The sequence below is a fragment of the Hylobates moloch genome, unplaced genomic scaffold, assembly GCF_009828535.3.
Source record: "Hylobates moloch isolate HMO894 unplaced genomic scaffold, HMol_V3 SCAFFOLD_109, whole genome shotgun sequence".
Lineage (NCBI taxonomy): Eukaryota > Metazoa > Chordata > Mammalia > Primates > Hylobatidae > Hylobates > Hylobates moloch.
In genome coordinates this window covers 73943-86104 of record NW_026652384.1, presented here as the reverse complement: position 1 = coordinate 86104, position 12162 = coordinate 73943, and the positions used below count along the sequence as shown (strand labels likewise).

The 12162-nt window shown below is 41.7% G+C and overlaps 1 non-coding gene across 1 annotated transcript; it reads left to right on the top strand.

Moving 5' to 3' along the window:
• The first annotated feature begins 5816 nt into the window (after positions 1 to 5816).
• LOC116463981 (U6 spliceosomal RNA) lies at positions 5817 to 5919 on the top strand. Its single transcript, XR_004246831.1, has one exon. It is a non-coding gene; the product is annotated as a U6 spliceosomal RNA (small nuclear RNA).
• The last annotated feature ends 6243 nt before the right edge of the window (positions 5920 to 12162 follow it).

Here is a 12162-nt window from a genome sequence, read left to right as displayed (position 1 = left end):
TGTGCACATGTACCCTAGAACTTAAAGTATAATAATTAAAAAAAAAAAAAAGCTTCTGCAGAAAGCCCAGTAGGACACCCAGGCAGGCATTTCTACATGCCTTGAAGTCATATTGAAAGCTGAGATACAAAAAGCAAGAGAATAGGAGGCAAGTCGAAGTCACTAACTGGAAAATTGCTTTATCTCGAGTTCTCAGGGGCCTATGGCTCTTAACCAGTGGCAGCTAATACGAAATATAGTTGAGCACTCACCGGAAATGTTCCAGTCGGGACTAATTTTCTTTCTTTCTCTGCTTGCTCTTGTGAAGCAAGGTTATAAATTTTCTCTTCTTTCTGTGAGGAAGCTTGCTAGTGTGAAAAGGCAGTGTGGCAAGAATGAGGAGGTGTCGGCTGTAGTCTTGGCACTGCGCTTTAACTACTTTAATGTCCTGGACACAGCTGCTTTGAATCACACCTACACTGAGCTGTTAAGACCCTGGGTTTGAGAGCTGACTCTCTTACCCTTTGATTCCCTCATCTTTAAAATGGGAATAAAAATAGCAGCTCCCTCAAAGAGCTATCATGAGGGTTCCACGAGAGGCCACGTGCAAACCATTTACAAAGCTCCTGGCATGTTTCAGCTCAGGGTGAATGGTGCCCTCCAGAGTTGTGCAGAGGATCAGTTCTGGCCTGTCACATACTGCATTGGTCTAGGTTAGGGTTCCTCCAGAGAAACAGAACTGACAGAATAGATATAAATGGAGATAGATCTATCTCTAGGTTCATCTCTCTCTCTATCTATATCTATCATCTATCTATCTATCTATCTATCTATCTATCTATCTATCTATCATCTATCTATCATCATCTATCTTCTATCTAATGTATCTATATCTCTATCTGTCTATCTATTATATCGATGGAGAGAGAGAGAGAGAAAGCGAGACTTTAAAGAATTGGCTTATGTGACTGTGGGCGCTGAGAAGTCCAAAATCTGCATGGCAGATGAGCAGGTTGGCACCTCAGTGAAGAACTGGCATTGCAGCTAGAGTCTAATAGCAGTCTGAAGACAGAACTCCTTCTTTCTTTGGGGACATCCATCTTTTTCTCTTAAGACCTTCAATTGACAGGACGAGGCCCACCGACATGATGGAGGGTAATATGCTTTCCTCAAAGAGTACCGATTCAAATGTTAATCACATCTAAAAAATGCCTTCACAGCAACATCTAGACTGGTGTTTGACCCAAAACTGGATACTATGGCCTATTCAAGTTGACACGTAAAATTAACCATTACACATAGTAAGTGTTCTTCTATGGTCTAAATGTTCATGTCCCCCCAGTATTTGTATGTTGAAATACTTACTCCCTGAGGTGATGAGATTAGAAGATGGGGTTTTTGGAAGGTGATTAAGTCATAGGGGTAGAGCCCTCACGAATGGGATTAATGACCTTTTGAATGATGCTTGAAAGAGACCTCTCATTCCTGCCATGTGAGGTTAGAATGAGAAGACAGCTGTCTATGAGAAAGCAGACCCTCACCTGACATTGACTGTGCTGACACATTGATCTTGGACTTTCCAGCCTCCAGAGCTGTGAGAAATAAATTTCTACTTTATGTTTTTCTTTTTTTTTTTGGAGACGGAGCCCAGGCTGGAGTGCAGCAGCGTGATCTCGGCCCACTGCAACCTCTGCCTCCCGGGTTCAAGTGATTCTCCTGCCTCAGCCTCCTGAGTAGCTGGGATTACAGGTGCCCGCCACCACGCCCGGATGATTTCTGTATTTTTAGTAGAGACGGGGTTTCACCATGTTGGTCAGGCTGGTCTTGAACTCCTGACCTTGTGATCCACCCATCTCGGCCTCTCAAAGTGCTGGGGTTACAGGCGTGAGCCACAGCACCTGGCCAATTCCTATTGTTTATAAGCCACCCTATCTTATTATAGTAGCCTGAACAGACCAAGCCATGGTCAATAAATGTAGTTAATATTCTTCTTATGGTATAGTTATTATTTCTGTTGTTGCTGATCTATCCATATGCCCTTTTAGGCCCCTTTTAGTCTTGATATCTTCTGTTGAACAACATGCATCTGCATTTAGGGAAAGGAAACAGAAAGAACTGAAGTATTATGCAAGCAAATGGAATCTGAGAAGGATATAAACAGGAAAATCCAGTTTTCTCAACGCTTGGTCATGGAGTTGAGATGAAAGTTGGGCCAACACCTTCTCCATAATAACCTTTCCCAAACTAAAACACAGATAATATGTAGCATTTATGTATTACATAAACTTCAAATAGCTAAGAGATATTGAGTACTTATTATATACCAACCAGTGTTCTGAATGTTTTAATCAACACAATGAGCTTCACAGCAACCATACGATGCGGGTGCCGGTGCCAATATGTTCCATCTCACTGATGAGGAAGGTGAGTCCAGGGAGTGTAGGGATCTTGTCCAAAGTCATACAACTAGGGAGGAGGGGGACCCAAATAAGCCACTGTGTCCTGTTCTAGAGCCTGTAGGTCTTGACCACACGTCCAGCATGCAAAAAATTGTAGTGCAAAAGCAATGGGATGAGGGACATTGCCACTGTCTAGAGACTCCACTGCTGTGTGGCAAGGACACTGTAAAGGTGAGTCTCTCTAGTGTGCATAAAGGTCTCTTGGAGAGCCTGTGAAAAACGTGGATTCTCAGGTCCCACCCCTAGAGAGACTGATTAAGGCTGGGGTATGTCCAGGATCCACCTGGGATCCCACTAAGTCTCCTGCTTTTGCCCTGGTCATGCTGGGGCTCAGAAGGCTCTCAGAGGTGCATCCATTCTGTGGAATTGTGAAGCTGAGCAATAAGCACTGAAGAAATATCCTGGCTCACTAAGAAAGATGAAGACAGCACTGCGACCAAGTATGCCCATGGAAGCTTCTATACCCAATAATGGCTCATGTACTAAAAGTCTGTCGTAAGAGAGGTCTTATGAGCCTTGACAAAGTCATGAGAGACATCCAGAATTCAGTGGACCATTACCTAGCACTATAAGAATTCTATGTCCTAAAGTTCAAAAGTCTTTGGATCAAAGCAGAAAGAGATTTATATACAACAGCCACATACAAAATCAATCAAGCAATAAAATGGCTGCAGACTTTTGAATGTAGACAGAAAAAGTAGGCAATACATGGAATATGAATCCAGGAACGTGGGCTACGGGAACATCCCTCGCTTGTAGTTAAGGGTCATTGACGTAAAGTCCAGTGTGGCTTGCTGGGGATTTGGACAGACCAGCATCTGGTCCTTACGTGTTTGCAGAAGGGGGAGTAGACAGAATAACGGCCTCCCAAGGATATCCATGTCCTCATCTCCAAAACCTGTGTACGTGCCTTTATATTACCCTACATGGCAAAAGAGACTATGCAGATGTGATTAAGTTAATGACCTTGAGATGGGAAGATGATCCTGGGGTACCCGGCAGGCCCAGTGGAATCACAAGGGTCCTTACAAGAGAAAGACAAATGAGTAAAAGCCAGAGAAAGGTGACATGATGATGGAAACAGAAGTCAGAGACAGAGGGAAATTTGAAGATACTATACTCCTGGCTTTGCAGATAGAGGAAGGGGTTATTAGTCAAAGAATGCAGGCAGACTTTAGAAGCTGGGAAGGGCAAGAAAACAGACTCTCCACCTAGAACCTCCAGAGGGAACGCAGCCCTGCTGATCCATTTTAAATATCTGCCCTCCAAAACTGTAAGATAATAAATATGTGTTGTTTAAAGACACATAGATTTGAAGTAATCTGCTGCAACAACATAGGAAACCAATATAGAAGGCTTCCCTCAAATTTACATGGGATGATCTCATAGTTTCCTTAGTTGGAGTAAAAAGAATTTCCCTGGTTGTCTTCCACCCCAGACCTGTGCCCAAGGTAACCTCTGGCTCTACAATAGGTGTATAAGCACAGAACTTTTATTCATGCCAAGAGTGAGATCTGAGACATAAAAATCTTCAAAGACATCAGAAACATTAAGAAGAATATGTTAGAACTTAGTAGTTTATATTGCCATGATGTTAAAAATTTGAACTTTTAGGGTGGCAGCTTATAATGCCAGTTTAAAACGTGTCATTGAGTACTTGATTTAGATTTGTGATTTTAAGTCAAAACTATACTACATTAATTTTCTATTTTGGAATAGTTTAAAGAACTGTAATCCATTGATTTACATAATATTCATATTCTATATATGTGTGTGTTTATACACACACACACACACACACACACACACATATGGTTCAAGCAATTCTCCTGCCTCAGCCTCCCAAGTAGCTGGGATTACAGGTGCCCACCACCACGCCCAGCTAATTTTTGTATTTTTAGTAGAGACAGACTTTCACCATGTTGGCCAGGCTGGTCTCCAACTCCTAACCTCAGGTGATCTGCCCGCCTCAGCCTCCCAAAGTGCTTGGATTACAAGTGTGAGCCAACGCGCCCGGCCTAAATCATTTAAGTATTCAGAAAGGTTTGCTGAGTGAGATAACTGAAGGACTAAGACAGAAATATAATCTGTTAAATGTACAAATGTGATATAAAATATTTCAAGCCTTTTAATTAAGTCACAAATGAGACAAACATTAGTCGAAAGGTTTTTTTTAAAGTAATTGAAGAAAACTAGGCTAGTACATAAATAAAATGATAGAATTTGTAAGTTTGAATCAAAAGTTTAAGGAACAACTAGGCTTCTGAACTTGTAAATGTAATAAGCTGAATATCAATTCTTTTTTACACCTAATGCCATCCTTGACCACGCTGTGACATCTCACATCAGTGGCCTATAAGGCATTTGATCCTAAGTCCAAACCAAGTGGCAGGATGCAAGTCACATATGACGATGTACATTTCTGTGCAAAGTCACTTTTTCTTTCCCATTGTAATTGGATGCCCTTCTTTTTTTTTTTGAGATGGAGTCTTGCTCTGTTGCCCAGGCTGGAGTGCAGTGGTGCGATCTCGGCTCACCGCAAGCTCCGCCTCCCGGGTTCACGCCATTCTCCTGCCTCAGCCTCTCCGAGGAGCTGGGACTACAGGCACCCGCCACCATGCCCGGCTAATTTTTTTGTATTTTTTTAGTAGAGACGGGGTTTCACTGTGGTCTCGATCTCCTGACCTCGTGATCCGCCCGCCTCGGCCTCCCAAAGTGCTGGGATTACAAGCGTGAGCCACCGCGCCCGGCCTTGGATGCCCTTCTTATTAGCACTTTGAATATTTGTTCCTTTTGTTCCTACTGGAAATCACTGGGGTGAATAATGTTGTAAAACCGGTTGATTGCCTACCTGGCAGACAAACATGCCCCTAGAGCTACAGCAAAAATTGCCTTCAAAACTTTTTTGGAAAAATCAGTATTTGATATTTAAAAGAAAAAGTAATATTCATGGAAAAAGACTAACTTCCTGGTCTGGAGTTCTTGTTTAAAAGATGGGGCTTCATTATGTGATCCAGGCCGGAGTGCAGTGGCACAATCATGGCTCACTATAGCCACTAAATCCTGAGCTCAGGCAATCCTCCCAGTTTAGCCTCCCAAGTAGCTAGGACTACAGGCACGTGCCACCACACCTGGCTAATATTTTTTAACTTATTTGTAGAGACGGTCTTTCTATCTTGCCCAGGCTGGTCTCAAACTCCTGGCCACAAGCAGTCCTCCTACCTGGGATTATAAGCCTGAGCCACTGCATTCTGAGATGCATCTCGGAGTTATTCTTCATTTTGAGGTACATATTCGAGGGGAGCAGTATCATCTTTTTAGGGCTTAGGACTTCTAAGGATCATAAGCCGCTTTGCAAAATCACCTCTAAGATAGCACTTGCTTGGGCAGCACATATACTAAAACTAGAGTTGTACACGGAAGATTAGTGTGGCCCCTGTGCAAGGATGACACACGAATTCGTGAAGTGGTCCATATTAAAAAATTAAAATAAAATAAAATAAGCAGAGTATCAGTACAATGGTCCAGGCATAATAGAGCAAGACCTCTCCCGCCATCTGTTGGTGATAGGTGGTTTCCCATACTCACTGAGGTTAGTGGCAGGCTTTCATGGGAACCCACGGCTTTGCTCACAGCTATGAAGTCTGTAAAGAAGAAATGTCTGACCACCCTATTTAAAACAGCAACATGCTCACCCCATGACATCTGGCATTCCCAATTCCTTTTCCCTATTTTATCTCTCTCTCTGATACTTCTCACCTTCTGACACACTAGGTTTTGCTTGCTATTTTTCACTTCTGTACCAATCAGAGCATAAAGAAAAATCAACACGCCAAGGCAAAGGGAACCATGGCATCTTTGCACACGCTGGGGTATGAAAGTTCTTGGTGCTCAGGGAATGCCATCCCAGGCTATGATGGTAGATGACCGACCATCATGGACAATATGGTCAGATTTATTACTGGAAAGTAATTGCAGGGTGGTTTAGCTGTTGATTTGCTTGTTTTCTCTCTCTTCTGTCACTGCCAAAATGTAAGCTCCAATGGGAAAGAGATTTTTGCAGCTTTTGTTCACTATTTGTGGCAGAAGCAACTAATTTCCTCAGTAACAATTCTCTCCTTCTTCCTTATAGTAACAGACCACCACCTCCACTTAGTATGAGCTGGGCATGTGGTTGCCAGGTGGAAAGTACATTTCCCAACCTCACTTGCAGCTAGGTGTGGCTATGCCAATAAAATATTTCCAATATGTTGTAAATAAAAATTATGCTTTACCTTTCCTTTCTTGCCTTCAAACAATTGCTCCCTTCCTGCAGGCTGGATGCAGACCTTGCGAGGAGGAACCATATGAGGACAATGGCTTTGAGAATGGCCAAGATACAAAACAGAAGGATCTTTGTCCTCTGATGTTATGGAGCAGAGTCACCTACCAGTCCCAGAGTGCCCGCTACCTCTGGAGAGCAAGTAAGAGAAATAAAAGTCTACCTTATTTTGGAATCTCTTTGTTACAGCCTCTGTTATGGACTGAATTTTGTCCCCAGTCCTTACCCCCAAATTCCTATATTGAAGCCCTAACCCTAATGTGACTGTATTTGGAGATGCCTGTAAGAAGGTCATGAAGGTTAAGCGAGGTCAGAAGGGCAGGGCTCTAATCCGATAGAAATGGTGACCTTGTTAAGAGGAGGAAGAGACAGCAGAAATCTCCATCTCTTTTTCTCTGCACATACACACAAAGCAGAGGCAATGTGAGGACACAGGGAAAAGAGGCCTGTTTATAAGCCAGAAAGAAAGGACTCCCCAGAAACCAACCCTGAAAGCACCTTGATCTTGGACTTCTAGCCTCCAGAATTGTGAGAGAATAAATTTCTGTTGTTGATACCACCCTGTATGTGGTATTCTGCTAAGGCAGCCCGAGCAAACTCATGCTGTCTCTTGGCCATGACCTTAACTGAAACTGCTGCACCCGGGCCTGAGATGAGTGCCTAAAAATTAGTAGATATGCAATGAGTATTACTTGGTTAAATAAATAAAATGCAAAGACAATATTTGATTTGTGCTACACAAATATAAATGGTTACCGGACTCTCACAGATTGTACATCTGTCTATTTATCCACCCACCCATTCATCATTTTGTCACCCTGGTTGTGTTTACGACGAAAATAAAGTCTCATCTTTGAACTCAGTTACAGTTTCCTTCACTCCCACAGCCATCCCAAATCTATCAGTTGTCAGCTCCTATTAATTTTACCACCTGTATCTCTCTATAGTAGTTTTTTTCCCTACCATTACAATGATCACCACTCCAGGTCTCATTTGTCTCTTACTTACTCTATAAATGCTTCCAATACTTTCTCTCTTCAATCTCTGTATTTGATCTATTGCAGAGACTTGTAATTGCCTCTTTCAAATTCATTTTGCTTTCTTTCCTAGGAACAGATGCCTCATTTTATTTTCTGTGGCAACGCACTGTGTGAAACAACCCCATTTCTCCACTACTCCTACAGCCACATGACTAAATTCTGGCTAAGGAGATATAAGTAAAATTTGTTAGGTAAGGTTTCTGAAAAACCTCTTTAAAAGAACAATACAGAACTGAAAATATGCCACTTTCTACCCTTTCCCCTACTCCTATTTTTTTTTTTTTTTTCCTGTCACCTGGAAATTTGGGAGTGATTGCTGGAGCTCTAGCAGCCATACTGAAATACGCAAGAATGAAGAGAGGAGAAAGAGAAATGAACTCTGTCCCTGATGAAGTCGTGGAACTGCCATGCTAGTTCTGGATTGCCTACCTCCCACATAACAATGAAATATACTTTTACATAACAATGAAATACACTTTTTTTTTTTTTTTTTGAGATGGAGTCTCGCTCTGTCACCCAGGCTGGAGTGCAGTGGTGCAATGTCAGCTCACTGCAAGCTCTGCCTCCCGGGTTTACGCCATTCTCCTGCCTCAGCCCCCCGAGTAGCTGGGACTACAGGCGCCCGCCACCACGCCCGGCTAATTTTTTTGTATTTTTAGTAGAGACGGGGTTTCACCGTGTTAGCCAGGATGGTCTCCATCTCCTGACCTCGTGATCCACACGCCTTGGCCTCCCAAAGTGCTGGGATTACAAGCGTGAGCCACCGTGCCCGACCTGAAATACACTTTTAAATATGTAAGCCATTGCAGTCAGATCTCTAATTAGCTGCTGAACACAATTCCTGACTGATTAGGGAGCCCATGCCTTCAATGCTGTCAGTTTAAGCTTGCTGATGCACATATTGAGGGCAGCTGTTTTGCTAGCACTGCTGCAGGGCTTAAAGGGATATGAGAAAACACTTTATCCTGGAAGGTAAGGGGGAGGACAATCAATAGCCTCATTTTACACATGAAAAAACTAAGGCTCAAGATCATACAGTTAGTAAACACCAGAGAAAGGAAGAGAACTGAGGCCTCAAATGATGCTGAGTGATGGCAAGGGGTGGGATTTTGGCGTAAGCTCTGGGATTTGGAGATTGTACACAGGCACAAGCATGTGTTCACACACACACACACACACACACACACAATGGGAATTTGAGTGCATGCCTGCTTTTTTCATGTCTCCATCCCATCTCCCCTTTTCTCTTCTGGGAACCATCTCTTTCTCACTTGAAGCTGTTGATCACCTGACTCTAGAATGGTACAGGATCCCAGGCCCCTTGATATTGTGATTGGTCCAGAAGTGGTCATGTGACCCAATCAGAGCCAGATTTCTTTGGGAGACGACTACTTAGTCACTGTGTGTGAACTTGAGCCTATTTGTAACTCTAAGGCTCTGTCTCCTTACCACCAAATGAAGGTTAGTCTATTACCTGGTGTATTTTGTGGTTGTGAGGATGAGGTGAAACAATAAAAGTAAAAGGCCTGGCATATGGTGGCTGTTCGATGATCATTTGCTTCTAGTAGACATGTTTAAAAAGCTCTCTTTTTTCCCTGGACACCATACAGGGTAGGAACTACACACAAAATGAACAATGAAGCACCCAAAGCCCACCTAAATATTTTGTTTTGTTTGCTGATTTGTTTCCCAAGAGGGGTAAGTTCTCAGTTTCCAGAAGAACCACTTTAATTGACTTGCATGATGAAAAGACAGATCTTATGGACAAGCCCTATCCCTATCTGTCTCTAGAATGGCAATTGTAGTAAATGAAATAAATAAAATCTTCACTTCTTCTCCATCTGGAAACTAGAGACATTTTTACTCCAACTTGAATCAAGAGTCCAGAAACTATGTGAAACACAAATGGTTTGGGTGTGGTGATGTATTTATTCATAATATAGTTTCAGAACACATTAATAATGGAGAATAACACTTATTCATATACTGAATATAACTTTTCCTGGAGCACTCTAGAGCTTGCTTGGAGTTGGAGAATACTGCCAGGCTTTTCCTAATCTCTTTGGTCTTTGGAAGTGGGCAGGGTTTCTCAAACCAAGTGTCTCCCATGGGCCACTGGCAAGGCTTCCCTTCATAGTTTGGAAGGGCAGAAAGACCATGGCTTCAGCACTTCCATTTTGGAAAGAAGTAACAAAAAAGTGAATTAATGAGCGATTGGAAAGACTCAAAGCATTTTGTACTCCACAGTTCATTTCTTCACACAAACGTCCATTACTGCAGCGGCCATGAAAACTTGCAGGGTGTTAGGCTCATGGCCTGAAGAGAAGTCACATCAGCAGCCAATGTTTTCATGCAAAAGGCAATCGTGATGATTCAGAACCTGGTTCTGAACTTCTCCAGGTGTGCTCGTGAGCTGAAGGTCACGCCCATTCTGTGCATCCTCTGTCTTTCTACTGGTAAACTTGGATGTCATTTTAGAGTATCTTGGCAAAATGGTGAGAAGATCTCACTTTCCCAATATCACTCTGTAATGAAGCTGCTTGGGGGATCCTCCATTTGATTGTAGAGAGACCAAGGCACCGAGGGCTGAAGCAATGAATATTAACAACACTAACAACAATAAGGACAAAGTCCAAGTCTCTTCCAAAACGGGCATATCCAAAAATAAGGGTAAAGAGCTGGTCTTATTGCATCCAAGTGATTCTGTGCACTGGAAATTGTCCTTCTGTTCCTCCCTTTCATTAAAAGTGTTTATATTTCTGAGTCAGATGATCATTTAAATACATACAATATTAGCACCAAGGCAGCATATTTTTTCCCAGAGATCACATGAAACTGAATACATATTTAACATAGTTAATAGTTGGTACAATCTGTGACATCACTAACATACTTATTGGCTGATACTTGCCTAGAAATGCCAAAAATACCTTTTATACAACTCTTATAGCACCTTGATGATGGCTGGATTGTTTTAAAAAAATTCATTTTAAAAAAGTCACAATAAAACATTTACAGATGAAAAGTAAACAATAGTGTACCGTGATAATGAAGGATCACTTTGTCATATTACTACATGCAAAGGCAGTCATAATAGAATCATTTTACGTACAAAAATATTACATCACAATAAATAATTTCAAACATAAATATTAAACTTTACATCATTAGGATAGCCCACATATATACATATACACATATATGTGCATATATGTATGTGTATATATGTATATATGTTTATGTACACACATTTACACACACAAGCATACAAGTCACACATAAACACACACACACACACACACGCACCCAAATTAAGGTGGAGGTATTGCATTACTATCCTTCATCCATCCCATAATAGCTTCCTCTTCAAAGCACCTGAAATAAACAAACCAGAAAATATAAACCTTCTGCCTCAAATGCCATAAGCTAAGAATAGGCAACTGATACATTTTTACATGTAGAATTTAAAATTAACATTATTTTCTCTAGATTTTATTTTTATTTTTTCTGAGTCACAGTCTCACTGTCACCAAGGCTGGAGTGCAGTGGCATGATCATGGCTCACTGCAGCCTTGATCTCCTGGGCAAGCAATCCTCTCATCTCAGCCTCCCAAGTAGCTGGGTCTACAGGTGCACACCACCATGCCCAGCTAATTAAAAAAATTTTTTTCTTTTTTTTGCAGAAATGGAAGTCTCACTATGTTGCCCAGGCTGGTCTCAAAATCCTGGACTCAAGTAATCCTCCTGCCTCAGCCTCCCAAAGTGCTGGGATTATAGGCATGAACCACCACGCTGGCCCTAGATTTTAAAAGTAGTGTTTGTTTGCTGTAAGAAACACAGAAGTTTCAGGGAAGTAATATAGAATAAAATTTAAAAACCCATTAGCATGAAATCCCTGCACCTGAGATAACCGCTCTTCATATATTGGTATTTTGGTATTTCCTTCTAGTCTTTTTTCTATAAATATGTTTATATATGTAAATATTGCATATATGTGCTATATAAAATTTATCTTCATAGATACAAAATATATACAGTACATATACAATGGTGATCTCTAGTGGATACCTGCTGATTTTTGCATGCCTCCATCCCATCTCCCCCTTTCTGATAACAAAATGCCTTCTTGTCCTTTGAGAACCATCCCTCTTCCAGCTGAAGCTGTCAATCACCTGACTCTAGGTGGATACATGATCTCAGATCCTTGGATGTTGTGATTTGTTCAAAAGTGACCATTTGACCTAACCAGAGCTAAACAGAGTTATTTTGCAGAATGCATGCTAGGGGATGAGTGTTCACTTGAATCATAAGTTGGAAGAATGATGTAATCCTAGAGCTTCCCAGGACCATGGTGTGGGGGGGC